Below are 24,719 nucleotides of genomic sequence, written 5' to 3' on the forward strand. Positions count from 1 at the left end.
CTTTTTATTTTAGTGCAATAACCCTATGCTGAATATTTTGAATATTTGTGGTGAACTTTACCCAGCCTATACTGGAGAAATCTCAGCTGCTGTTGTAAGTGTTCATTTTGTGTTGTGATCTTGAGACGTTATCAAGGCTAGACATTTTTATTATAACTGTGATATACATTTATTTATTGTAAGTGCAATAAAACTAGTCATTTTTGGAAATGTTAGAGTAAAGAAATCCTACTTTGGATGCCACTTTGAGTCCTTGAAAAACCTGTGACAGGTGCTGGAAAGTCCTGGAATATCCTTGAATTTTTGCCTTGGAAACCTGTACGAATCCTGTGAGATTCACTAGAAAAAAGTGCCCCAGTATATTCGAGTACTGCTCTAGCAGTATTCCCATTCAATATGTTGAAAGTTATAAGTACCTTACTCTTACTAACAAATTCAAAGTCGCTCTTACTAACAAATTAACTTGGGACTACACATATATCTGAGATATCCTCGAAGGAATTCAAGATGCGTTTTTTGTGCAGGAGACATGCTCATGTTCCACCTAACGTTTGATTGCATGCTGTGAGCTTATGTTAGATCAAAATTAGAATATGCATCAGTAATTTGGGACCCTGTCACGCGCTCGTCAGAGCCTGGTAGGTTCGCTTGAGCAGGCAGAATGAACACATGAACACAAGGTGCAGCACATACACCACATTCATTCAATATGGAGTTTAAACAGCAGTAACACAAGTTAACATCCGACACTTATTGCACACGGAATGCGTCCTCACTAGCTAAGCTTTACGATCACTACCGCGTTAACCAACGTCTGTAGGGCGATCATTTATATGCTAGCATTGGGCCGCTTACAGTACCGATTATGTCCGTCACGATATCGTGACCATATTGTCTCTGGTCCGTTGTCACAACCCGGTCGTCGTCAGTCGACGCTGGTATCCGGTGTCACCGGTACCCCGGCTAACATGACAGAGGCAGATTCGCTGAGGAGCTGTCGCGCTCCAGCAGAGCAAGACTCATGCCGGCTGGTAGACAAGACAGTGACTGGCTGCAGCCAGCCTTCATGCATCCGCGTTCAGCGGCGTGAACGCTGACGTGTCCTGGTGGGTAGGTCCGGGCCGGCGGTAGTTCCTGAGGCGGCGGTCGGCTGCTCGCCGAGCCTGGTACTCGGGCGGGATGTCGCTGTATCGCCAAGGTACTGGGGCAGGACCCATAGTGGTGTTTTCCAGCCGTCTTGTCCCAGAACGCTGCGCCCCGGCCACCGCGTCCTTCCATGCGCACGCCCTTTCTCCAAGATGGCGTCTCCACGCGCTTGCTTCACTTCTTCCTTTTTTAAATCTCCTCTTGTGTGCCTTCGTTCCTATCGTCTCTTTGTCTTCCTCTTCCTTTCCTTGTGCTTGTCGCTCCTGACAATGGCCCCCTATTTTTCGAGTTTTTGCCCCGCGAAAACTTCACTCACTCATCATCGCCTCTTCGGTTTACATTGGCGCTTTACTTCACTACACCACATATCACTTCACTTCACTTCACCATTTCTCCATTCACAAATCATGGCACTTTATGACACCAATGTGCACATCACTTTAATTCATCATCATCATCGTCATCATCAGCCTATATTTTATACATATTTAAAACAGTGCCAAAAACATGGACAAGAAAGAACACAGGACGAGCGCTGCCTGTGCTCTTTTTACAGCGCTCGTCCTGTGTTCTTTCTTGTCCATGTTTTTGGTGCTGTTTTAAATATGTATGATCAGTACCAACTAGCTCGCACCCAAACCCTTCTGAGTCATCTATATTTTATGTCCACTGCAGGACGAAGGCCTCTCCCAGTGATCTCCAATTACCCCTGTCTTGCGCTAGCATATTCCAACTTGCGCCTGCAAATTTCCTTACTTCATCACCCCATCTGGTTTTCTGCGAACCTCGACTGTGCTTCCCTTCTCTTGGTATCCATTTTGTGACTCTAACAGTCCACTGGTTATCCATCCTACGCATTACATGACCTGCCCAGCTCCATTTCTTCCGCTTAATGTCAACTAGAATATCGGCTATCTCCGTTTGTTCTCTGATCCACACCGCTCTCTTCCTGTCTCTTAACGTTAGTCCTAAGATTTTTCATTCCATTGCCCTTTGTGCGGTCCTTAACTTGTTCTCGAGCTTCTTTGTTAACCTCCAAGTTTGTGCCCCATATGTTAGCACCGGTAGAATGCAATGATTGTACACTTTTCTTTTCAACGAAAGTGGTAAGCTCCCAGTCAGGATTTGGCAATGCCTGCCGTATGCACTATAACCCAATTTCATTCTTCTGTAAGTTTCCTTCTCATGTTCAGGGTCCTCTGTGAGTAATCGACCTAGATAAACGTACTCCTTTACAGACTTTAGAGGCTGACTGGCGATCCTGAATTCTTGTTCCCTTGCCAGGCTATTGAACATTATCTTTGTTTTCTGCGTATTCATCTTCAACCCAATTCTTACACTTTCTCGATTAAGGTCCTCAATCATTTGTTGTAATTCGTCTCCATTGTTGCTGAATAGGACAATGTCATCTGCAAACCGAAGGTTGGTGAGATATTCGCCGTTGATCCTCACTCCTAAGCCTTCCCAGTCTAAGAGCTTGAATAATTCTTCTAAGCATGCAGTGAATAGCATTGGAGAGATTGTGTCTCCTTGCCTGACCCCGTTCTTGATAGGTAACTTTCTACTTTTCTTGTGGAGAACCAAGGTAGCTGTGGAATCCTTGTAGATGTTTGCTAAGATATTCACGTATGCCTTCTGTACTCCTTGATTACGCAATGCCTCTATGATTGCTGGTATCTCTACTGAATCAAATGCCTTTTCATAATCTATGAAAGCCATGTAGAGAGGTTGATTGTACTCCGCAGATTTCTCGATTACCTGATTTATGACATGGATATGATCCATCGTAGAATATGCCTCCCTGAAGCCAGCCTGTTCTCTTGGTTGGCTGAAGTCAAGTGTTGCCCTGATTCTATTGGAAATTATCTTGGTGAATATTTTATACAATACTGAAACCAAACTAATGGGTCTATAATTCTTCAGTTCTTTAACGTCTCCCTTCTTATGGATTAGTATAATGTTGGCGTTCTTCCAGCTATCTGGTACGCATGAAGTTGTGAGGCATTGCGTATAAAGGGCCGCAAGCTTTTCAAGCATGATATCTCCTCCATCTTTGATTAAATCTACTGTTATTCCATCCTCTCCAGCAGCTTTTCCCCTGGTCATGTCTTTCAAGGCCCTTCTAACTTCATTGCTAGTTATAGAAGGAGCCTCTGTATCCGGTTCATCACTATTTCGAATGAAAGTAGCTTGGCTGTTTTGGGCACTGTACAGGTATAGAATTCTTCCGCTGCTTTTACTATGTCATCGAAATTGCTGATATTACTATGCTTATCTTTCAGTGCATGCATCTTGCCTTGTCCTATGCCTAGCTTTCTTCTTACTGATTACAGCCTTCGTAAGTGTTCGTCAATGTTGCGGAAAAGACAATCACGTCAGCCAGGTACACCAGGCATGTTTGCCATTTGAGTCGAGAGAGCACAGTGTCCATTAGATGCTGAAATGTTGCTGGCGCTGAACACAAACCGAAGGGAAGGACCTGAAATTCATAAAGTCCGTCAGGCGTCACAAAGGCGGTTTTCTCACGGTCTCTCTCATCCACTTCGATCTGCCAATAACCACTTTTCAAGTCCATTGAGGAAAAGTAGCACGCGTTTCGCAACCTGTCCAAGGAATCATCAATACGTGGCAGTGGATAAACGTCCTTCTTTGTGACCTGATTGAGCTTCCGATAGTCGACGCAGAAGCGCAGGCTACCGTCCTTCTTTTTCACTAAAACTACAGGTGACGCCCAAGAACTATTAGATGGTCGAATAACGCCATCTTCCAGCATCGTCTTCACTTGTCTTTGGATTGCCTCGCGTTTTTTTGGGGCCACGCGATAAGGGTTTTGTCGAATAGGCCGGGCATCGACATCAGTAATGATGCGATGTTTGGTAAGTGGTGTTTGACCAACTCTTGACGCAGATGAGAAACAGCCCTGGTACTGGTTGATGAGCTCAAGAAGACGGTCTCGCACAACGGCCGTTAACGTCGAACTAACGTCTACAATAGGCGCAGCTGTGGGGATCGTAGATGTCGTCTCCTGCGCTAAGTGGCAGTCTTCTATCGGTATTACTTCGTCGAAATAAGTGACAGCAGTGCCTCTCACAATGTGTCGACGCTCATTACTAAAATTCGTCAGCAAGGGTTCGGCGCTTCCGTCGATTACATTGATAAGTGCTCTGGCAATGGATATGCCACAATTCAGTGCTAGCGCATTGATGTGTTCAGCGACTCCAGTCCCATTCTGCAGGCTGTCACAGTGCACGTGTACGAGAGAGCAACTCTGCGGCAAAAGTATCACGTCGTCTGCAGCTATACGTAAGCGACGTTGTGGATGCTCCTCATGGGTGACATTATCCGAGTTCGTGGCAAACGTGATGCTTCTGTCGCAGATGTTAAGCACGGCACCATACTCACGCAGGAAATCCATCCCCAATATACGTTCCTTGCAACACTCAGAAAGAATGACGAGGGTGGCGACGAAGGTTGAACCGGCGATTAAGAATCGGGCTGTGCATTTCCCGACAGGTGTCATCAACTGACCTCCGGCGGTTCTTATGTTGGGTCCGTGCCATGGCATCTTCACTTTCCTTTGTTTGTCGGCGAGCTGTAAGCTTATGATTGAAAAATTGGAGCCAGTGTCAACAAGAGCAGCTACTTGGTGGCCGTCAATGCGAACGATGAGGTCGGCGCTGACAACGTCAGTTACGTCTTTCATAGTTGAGTCCGTCGTATTCGTCGTTGCATTCGCCGTCTTCGCCGTATTCGTCGTTGCATTCGTCGGAGTCTTTACATCGTCGTACGTCGATAATGGGGGATGTGGAGAACTTCGAGTACTGGCAACCGCACCCCCGGAGGTCGCTGCATCTAGTTTCCCCGTCGCGAGCTAGGGGACCTGCCCCTAGTGACGTCGGCAAAACTGCGACGAGTAGGTGAATTGTAGCGCGCAGGAGATGGCGAAGGAGAACGTGGTCGGGGAGTCGTCTTATTTTGCGGCTGCATGTTCACAGGAGCGTCGTAGGCGCGTTGACCGTCATACGGAGAATAGGCGTAGTTGGCAGGAAATCTTGGATATTGGGCGGCGCGGTAGTTATTCCATTTGTGGCAAACTCGATAGACGTGTCCAGGTTTGCCACAATGGTAGCACACTGGTCGGCGGTCGACGGTGCACCACAAATCGGTTTTCCAACGCTGATAGTTCGGTGGCAACTCTCCATGGAGCCAAGGATTGGCGTGCGTGTGTCGAAGATACGGCATTGTTTGTGGTGGAGTGATCAGCGAGGTCGGTAGAGTCAACGGGGGTGACGATATCGACTCTGTTTGTAGCGTAGGTGATGGTCTCTTTGTGGGTGTCAACGGCGGCGAAGTTACGTTGACTGGACGGCGAAGAGCCTCCGCATAAGTAAGGCGCCGCGGCGCGTTACTACAGTCAGGCAATGAAAAAGCTTTCCGGACTTCTTCCCGGACCACATCAGCTACAAAAGATACAGCTGGCGCCAGTTCCGTACCCGTAATAACAAATCCGAGCTGCCGAAGCTCTTCTCGCACAACCTCTCGGATAACTTCACGCAGAGGCTTGTCGTTACTCGCAGCCAGTACGGAAGTGTTCGCCGCCGAGTTACTCGTGTCATGCTGGCGGTATCGTTGCTGTAGGGCCCGTTCAATGGCTGTGGCCTCTTTTGTGAACTCCGCCACTGTTTTCGGTGGATTTCTCACAAGGCCGGCAAGCAGTTGTTCTTTCATTCCCCGCAAGAGATACTGCAGCTTTCGCTCCTCTGGCATGTCAGGGTCTGCCCTACGGAAAAGGCGGGCCATGTCTTCTGAGAACATAGCAACGCTCTCATTGGATTTTTGAATGCGGATTTCAAGGAGCCGCTGCTCATTTTCCCTCCTGTCGAAGCTTGTAAATGTATCCAGCAGCTGTGTGCAGAAGTCGTCCCAGGTGGCAAAGATTCTCTCCCGGTTGACGTACCACGTACGAGCATTGTTGTTCAGATAAATATAGGCGCTTGAGAGCTTGTCTGCCAAGCTGGTCATATGGTTGTACTTGGCGACGCGGTCGAACTGGTCTAGCCAATCTTGGACATCTTGAAAGGCATCACCATGCAAGCTCTCCGGAACCATAGGGTTCTGCAGGGTTACTTGCGTTGGAGCTGCGGTGGGCATGGTAGTTGCAGGAGGCAAACAATTTCTCGAGGTTTCTTGCAGAGGACCGCACTTGGGCGCTAGGCCTACTAGGCGGCGACTGAACCGGTGGACCGGTGTTTCGATGCGCAATGGCGATTCCGGGCTCAATCGTTGGCTCCGCGGAGGGGTGCCAAGCATGAAGGATGGAGAATACCCCGCACCTCCACCAGTGTAACAACGTGGGAACGACGAGGACGTGGAGCAGCACCAACAAGGACACCTTATCAATTGTCAACAAAACCAACAATGTCTGCAAAGGGTATGAAATCTATTTCATTCCTTGTTTCTCCATTAGGGCTTTTCCAGGTCCACTTCCTGTTGCTGCGCTTCCTGAAGAAGGTATTCATTATTCAGAGCCTATTCCTTTCCCGCGAATTCTACTAACATCTCTCCTCTTGCATTCCTACAATCGATGCCGTAGTTGGCAATTGCTTGTTCACCAACCTGCTTTTTCCCCACTTTTGCATTGAAGTTGCCCATGACTACAGTATACTGAGTTTGCACCTTTCTCAGTGCCACTTTAATTCACCCTGTATGAATTCACCGACCACTCCACTTCATTGCACTTTACTGCACCCACGTGCACATTACGTTCATTTTTGATGAGTCAGAAGAATGCATCACTGTCAACAGCACCAGTCACAAGGCATTATTGAATTCTGCGAGTGCTCGTGGAAGATTCCTTCTCACAAAAAGTTTCAAGCATTCGCATAAGCAACATCCTATCCCCAAACATCTCTCAAGTGTTCTTAGTTAAAAGAAACCTATTCACCATAGTAAACAGCTCAAAGTCCTCCATGGCACGTTCACTCACGTGGACTGCAATCACCTAGCTCTCGCTTCTTGTCTGATGTGGATATGGCCAGACGCTGGTCCTGGCTCTTGACGCTGGCACCTCACTGAGACATGACTTCGGCTGGAATGACTGGGGTGACTCCAGGAGCTGGGGAGGGACCCAGACCTGCACGCCAAGGCCTTGTCAAAGTCGCTGGACACAGCAATGAAAAGTTCATTCTTCAATTCCCAAGCCCGTCTGTTCTCATGTGCTTGTCATCTTCTGTTTCTTCTGAGCAATAATTTCTGTCGTGGGTATTTCTGCTTCACCAGAACTTTCAGCATCCGATCCTGTGATGACCATTCCTGCAACCTTTTGAAATGGTTGCTCAATGATAGGCATAGCCCCTTGAGATACCTTTGATACCAACAATTTCGACGCGGTTCTCTGGCATGTGTCACAACATTGCACAAACCGTTTAATGTCACTTTGCATGCATGGCCAAAAGAATTCTTCTCATACTCTGCTGGTCGTCTTCCTTACTCGTTGATGGCCAGCCATAATAGGGTCATGCGCCAGATTGACGACTGCCCTTCGTAAACCCAATGGCATTACTAACTGCCGTGTTTCTCTTCCATTGCGGGTTCTGACTATTCGATACAGTAATTCTCCAACTTTCTCAATCTTATGCATTACCTGGCACTTCTTACTCTGAACCCATTTTCCTAAAATTTCAAAACTGCGTTGCAGAGTACTGTCCGCTTCTTGCCTTTTTCTCATTTCCGTCGCGGTTATGTCCATGGCGGTGCCTGAAGTGTTCTTTATAGGGACATCTTTCCTGTCCTGGTTCCTCGTGTCGTGTTTTTCTCCACTGAAAATATGGTAGCTTCCCCGGTATGCGGATCCGAACTTCTTTCATTGTCTTTGCCAATGACTACGGTGCATTCCTGCGCCGTCTTACTTGCAATTTGTGTAGTGGGAAAACTACAGAGAGGATCTGGATCATCCACTCTTCTGACTCCTGGCACATTCCCAAGAATGACATCGTAAAGCGGTGACACTGGGCTTCAATTCATCCGCAGTAATAAGGCTTCAAAAGCACAGGCATTCGCCGTACCCTCTCATCCGCCAATCAGACTGGCTTTTCTGTACCGGTGATGTCTGTTTCCGGCACCATGGATTGCCTTACAAGAACAATGTTGGACCCAGTGTCTCTGAGTGCAGACACTTTTCTTCCTTGAAGCGTTCCCACTACCACTGGCATCGAGGTTTCTGTGGCTTCTGGCCTCGGTGACATCAAGACAGTGCTTGCCTTGTCGCTGTACTCCTTTTGTTCAATTTGCTTCGTACTGTCGACATCAATGGAACTTTCACTGGAAACAATGCAAGCCGTCTTATACTCTGACTTAGCTCGGCATGTTTCTATTCCGTCCGCACCCGTCGCACTTCAACGTCGAACTGCGAGTGCGATTCAAGGGACAATTCATAGCCCGATGCCCTATCCTGTCACACAGAAAACATTTGATTGTGCTCCGAGTCTGTTCTCTCTCCTCTGGTATCTTCTTTTCTTCCTTTCCCAAGTTCTTTAGGCCTTGGGCTTCTAAATAGCGGTTGGCATGCTTGGATAGCTCAGCCACCGTCTTCAAGTTGCGCTCTTTCAAGAATACTGTGACTCCCTGGTGACATGACGCTAGGAACTGTTCTGCTGTCATGTTGTCCCTCAAGTCCTCAAATGTTCTCCCTACGTTAGCCATCTCTAACCAACGATCAAAGTAGTTGGAGATTTGAGCAGCTAATTGCTGGCCTGTCTCGTTTTCTTGTGGCTTGGAGCTTCGGAATTTATCCCAGAAACCTTCGGCAGTTAGTCTGAAGCTGTCTTCTCCTGGAATGCTGCACCCCAGCCACCACGTCTTTCCATGTGCGCGCCCCTTCTCCAAGATGGCGTCTCCATGCGCTCGCTTCACTTCTTCCTTTTTAAAATCTCCTCTTGTGTGCCTGCGTTCGTATTGTCTCTTTGTCTTCCTCTTCCTTTCCTTGCGCTTGTCACTCCTGACAGACCCCTATACGGCAAAGGATATTGATCAGCTCGGAGATGATCCAGCGTAAGGCCACCAGAATGATCTTCAATAAATATAAGAGATCAGGGGCGCAATCTTGTACGCGTTCCAAAATGGAACGGAGGCGGTTCGTTCCATTGAGCCGCACACGATTGGTCAATTTGAACCGTGACGATCAAATTGACCAATCGTGTGCGGCTCGATGGAACGGACCGCCTCCGTTCCATTTTGGAACGCGTACAAGATCGCGCCCCTGATTCCCCAAGTGCACTCATGAGCAAAAATCAAATTTTTTCTTTACAATCCCGCCTAAAATTTGGCCAGTTTGTAATGCCAAGATAATCAAACTACCTTAGCTTCATTTCTTCACTTCAAGACGGATGAGACACACTGGAGCTTTTTTTTGCAAACAATTTTTTTTCCCCACTCACAATAGCGACTGGAATAGTCTTCAAGAATCAGTCATAAGGTCGCCAAATTTCATTCAGTCTCTCGAGCATATTCTTTGTTAGAACTTCAAAAGGCTTCCCTTCTTCCTGGTAATGTTGAGTGTCATTAACCGTACAATATGGTTTTGTGCAACATATTTTTTTTTGTATAAATATCATGCACTTTGTTGTTTTGGTGTAATCTATTATTGTTTACCATCGCCTTGTACAACATGTACTGCCCCTCCTGCTTAGGCCAAGTTGGCCTGCAGCATTTCCAAATAAAATAAATAATACTTTGCTCCTGCTAAAGTTACTCTGAAAATAATAATTTAAGAATTTGTTCATTAATATATTTAATAATAACTTGAGGGCAGTTGTTTATATTGTACGGCGCAACGAAGAATGGCGCCAAAGTCAGAAGACGACGATTTGACGTGTCGAGGTGAAATCGGTCTTGACAGCCATCTTGTTTGTACATCGTTGCCTGTCTTGTAAATATTTTAAATATCGTGTGTGAATTCTGCAACGTAACAAATTGGTGGAGATGCGGGTTACTCACGAAAGACAACAGAGCTCCGCAGTGGTTGTCACCTCGGACAGGACAACGTGATGGATGAAACAGGACCCGAAATGGCGCGGCCCACATCAACGTTTACAACCCCTACGGTTGTCCTGGCTCAGCCGTGGGATCCAGGAACGTTCTGTGGCACCGACCACCTCGACGTCGAAGACTGGATCGCCACGTATGAGTGTATAAGTGCCCACAACAAATGGGATCCGACGAATATGTTGGCTAACTTGGTGTTCTACCTACAAGGCATGGCGAAGGTGTGGTATGATAACCACGAGGACGAACTTAACAACTGGGACACGTGCAAGCAGAAGCTGAGACTTGTTCGGCCGTTGCCGCTTCACAGCTGTCTTATGCTTCTCGCCCATCCAATGGTCAGTGGAATCCTGCACCCTACTATATTCCAGCCGAGTGGCGAACACCAGACAATCAGCCAATCTGTTTTGCCTGCAGGTGTATCGGTCATGTTGCGTGGCATTGTAACAACCGTACTGTCTCCTCCCCTCAGCGACCGCCGTTCACCAGTTATTATTACCCCGAACAGAGCCCACGTCGTAACCAGCCTCCATTTCAAGCACAACAGCCAAACAAACAATGACGCTCGTGCCGCTTGGAACGGTCCCTTGTCATTCTGACGTCACCAGTCCCGTTTGCCATCAGCTCATAAACTATCGTCCCTAGCGCCGCAGGCTTGTCGCCCACCGTCCCCGATGGGGCCCCGACACCAGTCTCCGGAAAGCTAAGTGATGCAGCTCCCAGAGGCGATGCTTGCATTGATGACTCGACCGCAAAACCCTCTGATCACTTTGCCGACCAACCAGAACTTGATGGACGTTTTTGTCGATGGCATCAGTGTCCCAGCACTCACTGACACTGGCGTGCACATAATGAATGCCCAATTACGCCTACGACTGAACAAAGTCCTCACACACCCTCCACGTCGCCGACAGAGGAACGCCTACCGTGCTTGGTATGTGCACTGCTTGCATTGGCATCGTGGGACGCCTAACGACTGTATTTGCCGTTTTGGAACAATGCCATTATGACGTTATACTCGGCTTAGACTTTTTATCGTCCCATTCAGCCCTCTTTGACTGCTTGTCTTGTGTCATTCTGCTTGAGCTACCCCACGGTTACTATAGCCGAATAGTCACACAGCCATGGTTATGCTCTGCCGAAGACATCCGCCTGTCACGTCAAGCCACCACGTCTGATACGGAACAGCTGCCACAGTGTGGCTGCACTGAAGAGGAGGAAGATGACGTGTTTACGATTGGTATAGGGTCACCATCTTGGCCGCCGCTAGCCTACGTGTAAATATATTGTAAATAGGCTTGTACATCAGCTACACGTAACATTATTTTGTGAAGGTGGACGTTCCCCATAGCCGCCATGGAGCTTCGCAGTGGTTGCAACGCCGACAATCCAACTTTGGCTCCTGCTGGCGGCCCTTCGTCTACGCTGGCCTCTATGCCTGCAGCCCCAATCCACGTCACCATTTTGCCCCGTCAGGATCCTGGTGTTTTCACCGGAGTCGGTAGTCCTGTTGCTGACAACTGGCTCCACTTGTACGAACGTGTCAGCACCAGTCAGAGGTGGGATCCGACTATTATGCCTGCTAACGTCCTTTTCTACCTCGACGGTACTCCACGGGCATGGTTCCAGACCCACGAAGAGATCATAAGCTGGGATCTCTTCAAAGAGAAGCTCCGCGACCTTTTTGGCAATCTGTTCGGTCACCAATTCAATGCAAAGAAGACCCTTGCCACACGCGCACAGATGTCGACCGAGTCCTACGTATCGTACATTCTCGACGTCTTGGCCCTTTGTAGCAAGGCCGACCTGAACATGTCGGAGGACTATAAGGGTAATCACATCCTCAGACACATTGCTGACGATGCCTTCAGTTTACTGGTATTTACCAACGTCACCAGCATCGCTATGATCCTAACGGAGTGTCGCCGTCTCGAGCATGCTAACAGCTGCCGGGTATCCCAGCACATCACCCACCTTCCCAACACAGCTGCTACGTCATCTTGTGATGACTTCTTCCGTTAGCCCTCCCGATGCGACACCTGCATCATTCGTCGTGAGGTCAAAGCAGCACAACCCGGCGGCCCTTTGCGAGTGAAAGGGCGCGCGAGGGACGCGCACTTTCATGGGGAGCGAACGCACGTCGGAGAGCAAATGCGCGTTCTGCGCCATGCTCCCTGAAGGGCTGCAGAATTAAGCGTCTCTTTCCTCTTTTACAATCACCATATATAGAGAGGAAACACGACTTCTTCCGTCGTGCGAAAGGCCTTAGTAGGACGGGAGGGAGGGGAGGCGACGTTGCAGTACCAAATGCGTATTTATATAAAAATGTTGCGAGGCGAGAAGGTCAGTAGATTTCCGACGCTGCTTGACGAGTGTCCCATTCTGATCTCATCGAAAACCTCCGAGCCGTCTCCAGAGGCACCGGCAACAGTCACCAACGCCGCACGCGTTCAGTGCGAACGCGGGCAAAATGCCGACGGCATCGACAACAGTTCTGCGCGTTGCTGGTGCTTCTGCATGTCCAAGTTTATACAGCTGATAAAACTACTATCCTTACTCCGTATAGCACTCTACTAATTTGCTATCGCAATTGATGCTTTGCCTTTCGGGTGAAACTGCGACAAATTTTTATTAATGTTAGAACAACTAGACCATAGCAATGCAGCGGCGAAAACATACGCACAGTGCTCAGCGATTGAAGTGTGATACACGAAGCGCGGGGCTGCCATCATTCTTTTTTTCGCACCACATGTGAGCGCTAGGTGATCGCCATGGGACCAAATACAGTCACAATGAATCAAAAAGGTTCTCGCTTTCACTGTGCACCACGATGCATCCCTGCCAACTCTCGCGAATTGTCCGGGAGCCTCCCGAATTTTTCTCGCATCTCCCGATTGTAGAACGCGACCTCAAATCTCCCGAAAAGTGACTGCCACTTTTTTTTTTTTTTCGGACTGTAATATAACAATGCGAAAAAACGGCGCGGGAGCAGTTCTTCACCAGCATGTACCGCAATCTTCCATGCACATGAAAATACTAAATACAGTGCTCCCACTCCTGCGCCAAATTGCGCCATACGAAATTTCCTGCGCCATCCTGATAAAAATACTTGATTTTGCGCCGAAGTGTGCTAAAATTAGTGCCTGTGCATTACGTGTGTGGCCGCAGTGGCCCGCAAACATACGTGGTGTGCATGACTAAAGCGTCTTCATAAATCGCTTCTTCATAAAACGCCGACCGATAATTCGGGCTCGATGGGGACCGCCTGAAAGCCCAAATAATTGGGAGTCGGAAATATCCAAATTCTCCAAAAAAGAACTGAATTTATTCCGCCAGTGGCTAAAAAAGTACGTTGTTTTCCGTTGACCACTTTCGGGGATACGTTCACTTTCACGGGATTTCACGTCACTAGCGTCAGCGTCGGCATACTTGGTATAGTGTGCTAGGAATGCTATCATCCATCGACGTGTCCAATGCTAGTCGCGCGAAATGTCGCGAAAGTGAAAGTATCCCGGAAAGGGATCATCCAAAAATTAAGCCGAAGTTTGTCAACGCGGTCCTGCGTGCACGTACGCTTGCCTACGATCTGGTCAGTCCGTATCTCTACCATTGTTATGCTGTTGCCACAAAAACACGAAAGTACAATTAACGCATGCACCGAATCTTCAGCCTTTGGCAACAGGACCGCGATTTTGTAGCGATGCCTTTTCCACTGCCACTCCTTGCACTTCGTCAGTGGTATAAGAGCGGCGCTCTGGCTGCGTTATATGGTATCAGCCGGTAGAGAACGGTGGATGATAAGGGCGGCATGTAGAATCGAGCGGAATGCATCACTACAAAATGCCACGCAGGAATCGGCCGCGCTATCATAACCGAATGACAGCGTTTTTTAATTTTTTTATTTGAAACAGTTACTGTCCTCGTCGGCGGAGACATGGAGGGTGTAGTCGGCGCCGCTTAAACAACTGAATTCGCCGCGACCATGTCGCTAGTTAACACGTCAATGAATAAACGCTTGATGCGCGGAGCCAACCCGAATGCACTCCCGAATGGCTTGCCGGAGTTCGCTTGCCCGACGGTTCGGGCGCGGTCTGTGCTGGATTAACTAGGCTTCGCTAGTTTCGGTTTCCAGGACGTGTTGGCAACATCGCCGACCACCATGCTGCGGCGATGCCAGCGATGTATCAACGCCAAAATATTGCTATTTTCGCTCAACTCGGCAGTCAAATCAGCACGCAGTCGTGCTGGCGGAGTCCGAATTATATAGAATGGCGTACCTTAAGGTGTCCGAAATTTCGGTTGTACTTATACTTTAAATTTATGGGCAGTGATGGTGCCTCAAAGTAGTCCAAATAATCGAGCTTGTTTGAATTGCTGGTGTCGAAATAATCGGTCGACGCCAGTTGTGAATCGGCCAGTTTCTGAACAGAGGATTCAGCTTTACGAGGAAAAACAGACCGTTGAAAAGTACCTGGTGTCGTCTGAAGCAATGACTGAGCGTTACGAGGGGCTCATCAATGCTGGCCTGGCTCAGAAAAGCATTGATGACATTGTCTGGCCAGGTGTTTCTGAGTGATGCTAGAGCCTTGCTGAAAGCATAACAAGTGTCAGCTGTCAATGAAAAAATCATACGATATAAAAGGCAACATCTGGGCAGCTTCACTAAACTTGATATAAACTAATTACAGCACGCTGCGTGAACAGGTTTGTTGTCTTCATTTAAATTTAAGGGAAACTCATGTATTATTGAGAGGCAGAGCAACATTGTTTTACAGCAAGCAAATACTTTCTGGAATAACGCTTTTCAATTTTAACTGTTTGAAATAGCTTAGGATGTATCCAGCAGCTGGCATTTATTAGCTCCAAAGTGCTCCGAAATCTGTATCTGGATGCTCCAAACTGCTCCAAAATTAAGATTTTGCTGCTCCAAAAATTGTTCCAAATCTCTGTTCGTCAGTGGCACCACTGTAAATATCACCGTGACTGTCAGCTAGCAGCTGATAATTTTCTCCAAACATTTTCAGTAAGCGTGCCCAATGTGATCGATCAGCTGGACCAGCAAAGTAAAATATGAGAAAACAGAGAAAGTAAATGGCCTAATATTGAGGAAATTCTTTTTGCGGGCAACAAGATCTGGCTCTCCTTGGTCAGCTGGACAGTGGCCCTATGGATTTAAGCATAGCCCCCGCTGAAAGTACAGGTATTTTCAGAGCGCTTCGCATGCGAGCTGATTGTGGAAATACATATCTGAAGAACCATTTAGAAAGTTGCCCCAGTAATGCCACGTATTTAAGCCCAGATGCACAAAACCAAATTATAGACATTTGTGGTGAAATTATCAAAGAAAGCCTAATTGCAAAAGCAGGCTGCTTCTCCATACTTCCTGACGAAACGACGGAGATCGCTGGAATCGAACAGTCTACGGTTTGTGCAAGGTACCTAAACAAGGATGCCAACAACATCGAGGGAGTGTTTTAGGTTTTAGCACTGGAATAGATGCCCTGTCTCATTGTGACTGCAGCTTCTATGTAAATGTGTACAAACTGCTGCAGATTCTAGTCACCTTTCCAGTGACCACTGCCAGCGCAGGGAAAATATTTTTAACAATAGTTTACTAAAAAACTACTTGCGCTCTACAATGTTTTTGGAACTTATGGTTAGGCTGGCGCTTCTATACACTCACAAAGACGTCGGCATCAACATGTCTGAAGTCATTGACCGCTTTGCTCAACTTCCCCGCCGAGAGAAGTTTGTCCTTGCAAGTCAATGCAAGTAAAAAGCTCTGTGCCTTCAGGTTCATAAGCTCGTAATTATGAAAACGTATGACTGTTCGTTAGCTTTTAAAACCGCAGAAATTTTAGCCGTTTATTCTAGCAGTTAGCATCATGATCAAAATTATCATGCGAAAACGAAAATTACGAGGACATCAATAACCAATTTTGACCGAACTTGCTCATTGAAAGCCCGGCCCATGCGGCTTTTGCCAGAAACACGCTCGGATATTGGGTATTTCAACTTGCCGCATCATCTGTGGCTTTCGTTTGTCCTTTTCTTTACTTTTTAGCTACCTGCTTTTATTTCTTTTTTTTAAACAAAGCAATACCCTCCTTTAATTTTGGGTGCAGAATAATTGTTGCCACTGTGCAGGCAGCTAAATTACACATTTTCGTACTGATTTCTGCATTATTCCTCTATTATTCTACCCACATGGTGCTTTCGCGACCGCCGCATGGCCTGAGTACATATCACGATTACTGTGATCATAGTTTTGTTCTTGCCTAGATCATCTGTCTTTCTGTGCGCAAAGTTTACTTTCTGTGCACAAAGTTTAAATATCTGTGACTGCGCAACATGTTTATTTGTCTTGTTTGACGCATTATATACAGTGACGTTTGCTTAAATACTTAGATTTATTGGAGACTTAGACGTATATTTGAATTTCTTGTTGCGAAGTTTTGTATATAAAAGCAGTGAACTTTGTTTCCAGCGACAATTTTTTTGCCCTTTAGCGAGTTGTATCTTCGCGTTTGTATATTCCATTCTATCTTCGCATTTCTAATCGATATCTTGCAGAACTCCTATTTTTTATTTGTACTCACTGTTGCGAGTATAATCTCGGTTTAATTACAATATACGACCGGTAACAGCTGCTCCCGCGCAATTCATTGCAATGAAGGACAGCGTCATTGAGGCTTTTCCCTGGCCATTGCATGTGTACAAAAATGTGAGCAAGGTTCTTGAATGACAAAGATTCATCAAACTATTTGTCCTCAACTTGGTCATTTTATGGCCTTTGCGTTTTTCATATCAGCTGCATGCGCTGCTTTGCTGATTTCGAACTGATATAGTTCTAAAGTTCGAGTGATATTTTCTTTACTTATTAAATAGACAAAAAAAAAAACGCAGACGCATTGATATAAGTTATTTCTGCCACAATTTTTTGGTACATACAAATGTATTCCTTTATGAAAAAATACATATTTTACCTGTCTTGACAGTGCGTAGCGATCAATAATTCGTGTGCAGCATCTAATATACAATGGCATTGGCAATAACAATGCAGTTATTATTAATGTATTTGATCCCTCGACAACTTCTATAAGGAGGTGGCCGCGCTGCAGCGTGAGCCCCCCGAACAAAATGTCTGGCTACGCCACTGCCGATGAGTCGACGCTCGATGTGCTTTGTCGCGCAGTCGGGGGCGCCGATGCACGAATTGCTTAGGCGGGGATCCGGGGAGTCGACGCTCGATGTGCTTTGTCGCGCAGTCGGAGGCGCCGATGCACGAATTGCTTAGGCGGGGATCCGGGGAGTCGACGCTCGATGTGCTTTGTCGCGCAGTCGGAGGCGCCGATGCACGAATTGCTTAGGCAGGGATTCGAGGAGTCGACGCTCGATGTGCTTTGTCGCGCAGTCGGGGGCGCCGATGCACGAATTGCTTAGGCAGGGATTCGAGGAGTCGACGCTCGATGTGCTTTGTCGTGCAGTCGGGGGCGCTGATGCACGAATTGCTTAGGCAGGGATTCGAGGAGTCGACGCTCGACTTGCTTTGTCGCGCAGTCGGGGGCGCCGATGCACGAAATGCTTAGGCAGGGATTCGAGGAGTCGACGCTCAATGTGCTTTGTCGCGTAGTTGGAGGCGCCGATGCACGAATTGCTTAGGCGGGGATCCGAGGAGTCGACGCTCGATGTGCTTTGTCGCGCAGTCGGGGGCGCCGATGCACGAATTGCTTAGGCAGGGATTCGAGGAGTCGACGCTCGACTTGCTTTGTCGCGCAGTCGGGGGCGCCGATGCACGAAATGCTTAGGCAGGGATTCGAGGAGTCGACGCTCGATGTGCTTTGTCGCGCAGTCGGAGGCGCCGATGCACGAATTGCTTAGGCGGGGATCCGAGGAGTCGACGCTCGATGTGCTTTGTCGCGCAGTCGGAGGCGCCGATGCACGAATTGCTTAGGCGGGGATCCGGGGAGTCGACGCTCGATGTGCTTTGTCGCGCAGTCGGGGGCGCCGATGCACGAAATGCTTAGGCAGGGATTCGAGGAGTCGACGCTCGATGTGCTTTGTCGCGCAGTCGGGGGCGCTGATGCAAGAATTGCTTAGGCAGGGATTCGAGGAGTCGACGCTCGACTTGCTTTGTCGCGCAGTCGGGGGCGCCGATGCACTAAATGCTTAGGCAGGGATTCGAGGAGTCGACGCTCGATGTGCTTTGTCGCGTAGTTGGAGGCGCCGATGCACGAATTGCTTAGGCGGGGATCCGAGGAGTCGACGCTCGATGTGCTTTGTCGCGCAGTCGGGGGCGCCGATGGGCGGGGATCCGAGGAGTCGACGCTCGATGTGCTTTGTCGCGTACTCGGAGGCGCCGGTGCACGAAATGCTTAGGCGGGGATCCGAGGAGTCGACGCTGGATGTGCTTTGTCACGCAGTCGGGGGCGTCGATGCTCGGAATACTTAGCCTCGGGTCGGAGACGTCCACTTGCGGAGAGATCGGCCACGCTACTGCGATGTCCGCCTTGCGCCCATTTTGACACTCGTCGAGATTACGGAGACTTTCTAGAGCTCGCGAGGTGCAAAGAGCCGAGCAGACGACGCCACTGCGAAGCGAGCGCCGGACCAATGGCGAACCGAGCTGGAGTCATGTGGCGGGCGCGGCCAGTCGGATACTCCGGTAGGACCTTCAATCATTTGCTTTTCTTGCACTTGTTTCTCTATGGAGGAGATAGCTGAAGTGGCAGATTTGAAGACGGAGAAATGCACTGTGCCAACGAGATCAAAATGGCGTCGCACGGTTGTGCCGGTCTGAAGACATCGTCGCTTGAAAAGTGCTGTTTTGTGATTGTCACAAGATTTTTCGCCACCTTGGCTGATAAAATTTATTAGACGACTTCTACGTGATTTTCAGTGATGCTGTTTTGGAATCAGATAAAAAGACTTATAGAAACTGAAAATTTAATTTTAAAAATCAATTTTTTGACTAACTTTTGTGATTCAAAGGCTGCGTCCCCCCTTAAAAGTACTGATCAAATGAAATCGGAGCATCTTGAAACCCAGACAGAACCAGTATTTTTTGGTTCGCTAGGGGTTGGACTCGTGCGCCAATTGTGCCATCTTGATACAAACGCAGATTCCTGCGCCAAACATTGAAAATTGACTGAAATTGCACCACACTGCGCCAGAACGGCTTCGGCATGTATGCTCCCGCAGTGGTCACGAACAACGAGCGGATTCGTTCTCCGAAAAAGAGTGCAGCCATTCGCAGACCGTGTGATGGTGCCTCCTGCACAATTTATTATTTTTGTGCACTGCACTTTTCGGCACTTCTGGTAATGGGCCAGCGCACACGGGTGGCGCTAGGATTTTTTTCCTGGGCGGGCACCTACGACAAGTGAGTTCCTTCGGAGGGGCAGGCAGGCAGGCGGGGAACTTATGTGTTGGGTTTTAACTATGTTTACCTCCCTTCCACTTTCCTCTTATTTTATAAATGTTCAAATCAATCAATCAATCGAAAGTCCGAGATAAATCTTGTTACATGGCATCTAACCTTCCTTCAGTCGCTCAAGACTCCAATAAACATGCACAGTGTTCTGCTTAGGTAAGTGCAACGTAATAGATATCCAGGCTGCGCTTGTTCAAAAGGTGTCAGTCATCGCTCAGCCCAACTCTTCTGTGCATTACAATTTCTCCCACTATTTCTGAACATGTTTCGTATTTTTTAAAAAATTCAACTATCTGGACTTTGTAGTTATTCGGCGTACTTTCTTTGTGTCATTTAAGCATGAAAGCAAGTGAAAAAAAAAAGCGAACATTTATTTATGTATGTTCAACACACTTGTCCGAGAGCACAACAGGGTTGCGATGCGGATGCAAATTGTTCGATGTCTAAAATCATTTAGCAACAGCTTTAATGGGCTGAAGGCCTTCTAAATACATCTTTATTCTTTATTCTTTATTCAGAGATACCCCGCTTTGCACAAAGGCGTGTAAGCAGGGGGGTTACAACTTGGAAAAAAAATCTTCATTAACATAGCACACTTGGTCACAAGACAATTGATTCCACTCTGTTACTGTTTGAGCAAAAAAGGAATTAGCATAGAGGTTCGTTCTAGTCCAGTATTCTCAAATTTTAAAGTCATGATCAGTTCTTTTAGATATATAATGCGGTGGTTTAAGATAAGTGTCTCTATTAATTCCGGTCTTGTTATTATATATTTGGAATAACAATTTCAAACGCAGTTTTCTTCGGCGAGAGGAGAGCGCTTCCCATTGTAGCTCGCTTTTCATTTGAGTGCAACTCTCCCCTCGCCTGTACCGCCCCAGAACGAACCTTGCCGCTCTATTCTGTAATCCCTCGATTTTGTCAATCAAGGTTTTCTGGCAAGGGTCCCAAACACAACACGCATACTCCAAGATAGGACGAACAAAAGAAATATAAGCAGTGTTCTTTAGTATAAATGGTGAGGATTTGAGGTTACGTTGAATAAAGTTTAGCGCTCTGGCAGCTTTTGTCACTACATTATTCACATGCGCATTCCAGGAACAATCACTCGAAAACGTCACACCCCAATATTTATATATAAATTGCTGGTTGATAATATCACTATTCAAAAAATAAGAGGTTTCAATTTTTTTCTTTTTTTTCGTGAAAGACACATGAACACATTTTTTTGCATTTAGTTGCATTTTCCACTTCCCACACCATGATACAATTTTAGTCAGGTCAGTCTGCAAATCAATAGAGTCTCGTTCGCTTGTTATTTTTCTGTACACGACGCAGTCGTTGGCAAACAAATGCAAACGTGAAGATATCCCGGCAGCAATATCATTAATATAAACTAAAAATAAAAGTGGCCCTAAAACGGAACCCTGAGGAACACCTGATGTGACCTCGACCCAAGGAGAAGTAGTACCGTTCAGTACGACACATTGTCGACGCTGCGACAAATAATTGGCGATCCAGTTGCAGACTTCCTGATCAAGATTTGCCCTGTGAAGTTTGTAAATGAGCAATGGGGTGGCAAACCGGTTCGAACGCCTTTCTAAAGTCTAAAAAAACGCAGTCTATTTGCCCATTATCATCCACCTCAGACACTAAGTCATGATAGAACTCAATGAATTGTGTTGTGCAGGACAGTCCCTTGCGAAAACCATGTTGACAATCAATTAATAATTTGTGTTGTAGTAAATGTTTCATTATATTTTTGTACAAAATGTGCTCTAATATTTTACAGCAGATGGATGTTAAAGAAATGGGCCTATAATTGTTTACATCTTTTTTTGAACCACCCTTATGAACAGGGACCACATGTGCCATTTTCCAGTCCTCAGGCAACACTCCAGTAGAAAGAGATTTACTATACTTAACATAAAGGTACGATGCGATTGGCCAGGCACAGCGCTTCAATATGCGGGGAGAAATACCATCTGGACCAGGGGCCTTGGTTTCATCTATACTTTTTAACAATGATTCGATACCATTCACACTGAGTTCTACAGATGGCATTACTGACTCAGTCCTCTCACATAATTTTTCGAAGCTTGTTCTAGGTAAAAATACGGAATGAAAAAAATTAAAACAAGATGCCTTAGCTTTATCATCGCATAAGACCTGATTATTGTGAACAATCTCGTTTACTGCGGTTGAGTCAGATCCGCATTCTTTCACGTATTTTCAAAAAAGCTTTGGATTCGTTTTCATACTGGCACTGAGTCGATTGAAGTACTGATCTTTTGCAGTACGTACTTTAGTTTCCTATTCATTAGTTACCTCGACTAATCTGTTGAACTGATGACTACTTTGTGTTCTTTTAAATGTATTATATACTCGTCTTCTTTTCCTTATTAATCTCAAAATCTTAGGCGTCACCCATGGCTTCTTGCACTTTTTTAGCTTAACTGAATCAATAATCGGCACATACTTTTCCGTCAGTGTGAATAAGCTATTCCAGCAACGCAGTAAGATATAAACTAAAAATCGGCACATTTGCACAGCAGTGCTATTGCTAAGTAAATGAAAATTTATGTTGTACATCATACAGCACACATATAAAAAACAGTATTAAGTAATGAAAGAAACCAGGTACCCAGCACCAGCAAAATAACATCAGTTAACTAGATCACAATATAGCTTCAAAAGAGTAATTTCAATGCAAGAGAGAGAACCGCACTAAGCAATGTGCATATCAATACCAACTTTCGTAAAGACGCGGTTGATTACAAAAAAAAATTGATACACCCTTGTGGTGCCGGCTGGTGATTCTAAACGCTGGAAATAAGAAAATACTACCAAGGAGATATACAGGAAAACAATAACAAAAGGAAATAGAAGAGAGGAGAGTACTGCAAAAATAGAGCACGCAGTAGGCATGTTAGTCAGTGTCAATTTTGGCTATATACAGTGCAGCAGGTTTCACAAACACAAATACTAGCACTGCTCACTACACTAGCTAGGGCACTGACGTCGTCTCGGACACGTCCCTATGGAGTGTCTTTCAAAGCGATGACAGGGACAGATGAAGTGCTCGAAGGTTTCGTCACAACCACAGATGTGAGTGCCTGTGCTGTGACAGTACAAGACAAAGCATAGCCGGGATTTATTCGATCGTAAAGCGGCTGTTCGATGGTGAAACGGTATAGGTTTGGGTCCTACTCCCGTGCCCGCACAATTTTCCCACAAAGCGCCGGAGAGATACGATGGGGTATCATTATACCGGCATACTAGTGCAGACGTACGTATACGTCGGTTACTGTGCGCAGCATCAAACATGTCGAGAACACGCTGAATATATATCTTATTGACAAGAGATCGTTCGACGGCAAGCGCAGCTAGGCCACTCAGACGGCTATTCGCCATCTTGCTGCGAAGATAAGTCTTCCATCTTCGAAGGCACGAAAACGTGCGCTCGCAAGATGATGATTCCGGTAACGTCATGGTGAAAACACCTAGCTTCTGCAGTTCGTCGAGCGCTAGTTTGTGCACTTCAGTAATCTGACTGGGATCTCCGTATGGTCAAGGTTCCACTCTGCCCAGTAGCCGAGCGGAGTTCGCATGAAAAGGTATTGAAACCGTCTCCATATGTAATCATCTATGGTTTCGAGCCGACACTGTTTGCTGTATTCTGTCGCTTATGCGCCGCATAAAGACGACAGGTGTATCCCGGCCGCGTGTTATGTGTGTGTGGCCTTCGGTTACAGCACTCGCGGTTATATCCGACCTCAGCATAGGACGAAGCTTATTCTCTGCCGAAGAGGCCTGTGAGAGGAAGGTGCCTGAAAAAATTGTCGCAGTTTCACCTGAAAGGCGAAACATGAATTGCGATAGCACATAAGTATAGAGTATACACTTGGGTGTGCTGTGTGTGAAGCATTCACTAAACTAAGTGTAGCAGGACAGTCACCAAACCAGCCCCTCGCAGCCTGCACCTACTATCTAATCCATGCAGAATATTGCAGCAGGTGCTGCGCAAATCAGGGAAATATTGGCATGCATATAAATTGTTTGATTTTGGGGAACGTACGAGGTCTGTTAGAAAAGTATCTGACCTTTGGCCGAAGAAAAAAAAACTGTCATAACTGGAGCGTTGATGATCACGATTGTAACTCCTTTCCGACATGTTTTGAAAGTGCACAATGCTCATCTATACTAAGGCTGGGCAGTTGCTCACTAAGCATTACGCTTAAGCTTCGCTTTTAAGAGTGGAATGCAGTAGCATTCAAAATCCCCGACTGCTACTCATGGTTCTTGATGACTACAGCTTATACAACCATAATAGTTACTGGCAAACACTGGCGGCGAACGGTATGCACGTAGATGAGCTTTCTGGTGGAAACGCGGCATCTTGCGTGGGCCGATCCCGGAGATAGTGCTCAACCACGCCTAAGAAACTACATCATTTTCAGGTTTCCGTATTTGTTTTGCACTTTTAATATTTCACTCTGAGAAGATTTAACATAAAAGGCATGCGCTGTGGCTGTTTTGTTTTATGACATTTGTTTGTGGATTGTCATTTTCAAAATTCCGAGGAATAGCTTTGCCAAGAATGCAAGAGAAGGTATGAGCAACATTAATGATAGAATGGTGTGGCATACCTAAACGTGGCTGTGAATGATTTTCTCGGGCGCCAATGCCGACGCCGGATTTTCTGCGACACGGGGCCCTAAACGCTATCGCGTTAATATTGTCTATTTACACTCTATGCGAGATCATTATTTGTTAAAAAGGTTAGTTGAAATTGTTTAAGGCTAATGAGGCAAGTGTATCTTCTTGGAACTCTGTCTGCATGCACTTATGCTTCACATAGAATAAACATTTTTGTTTGCCAGCAGCATCATCAAACATTGCTGAAAACAGTGTGCTCGAATGGCTAGGAAAACACCTGCAAGTAACAAGGTCGCTTCATTTTAACACTGGGTTCTCTGCAATGCCAGATCTGTGCAATGTAACACCAAAGGGCACTGTTAATAAATTTCCATACATACTGTTTATATTTTTCATTGTGACTGCAAAAATAATGCTTTGATGAGATGACTGACGCTGC

The 24,719-nt window shown here is 46.6% G+C and overlaps 1 protein-coding gene across 5 annotated transcripts in view; it reads left to right on the forward strand.

Moving 5' to 3' along the window:
• The window catches only part of LOC119441305 (serine/threonine-protein kinase greatwall), a 273,862-nt gene that overhangs the window by 80,563 nt on the left and 168,580 nt on the right, over window positions 1-24,719 (forward strand). The window lies entirely within an intron of this gene.

This window comes from Dermacentor silvarum, chromosome 2, assembly GCF_013339745.2.
Source record: "Dermacentor silvarum isolate Dsil-2018 chromosome 2, BIME_Dsil_1.4, whole genome shotgun sequence".
In the NCBI taxonomy this organism is placed as follows: Eukaryota; Metazoa; Arthropoda; class Arachnida; order Ixodida; family Ixodidae; genus Dermacentor; species Dermacentor silvarum.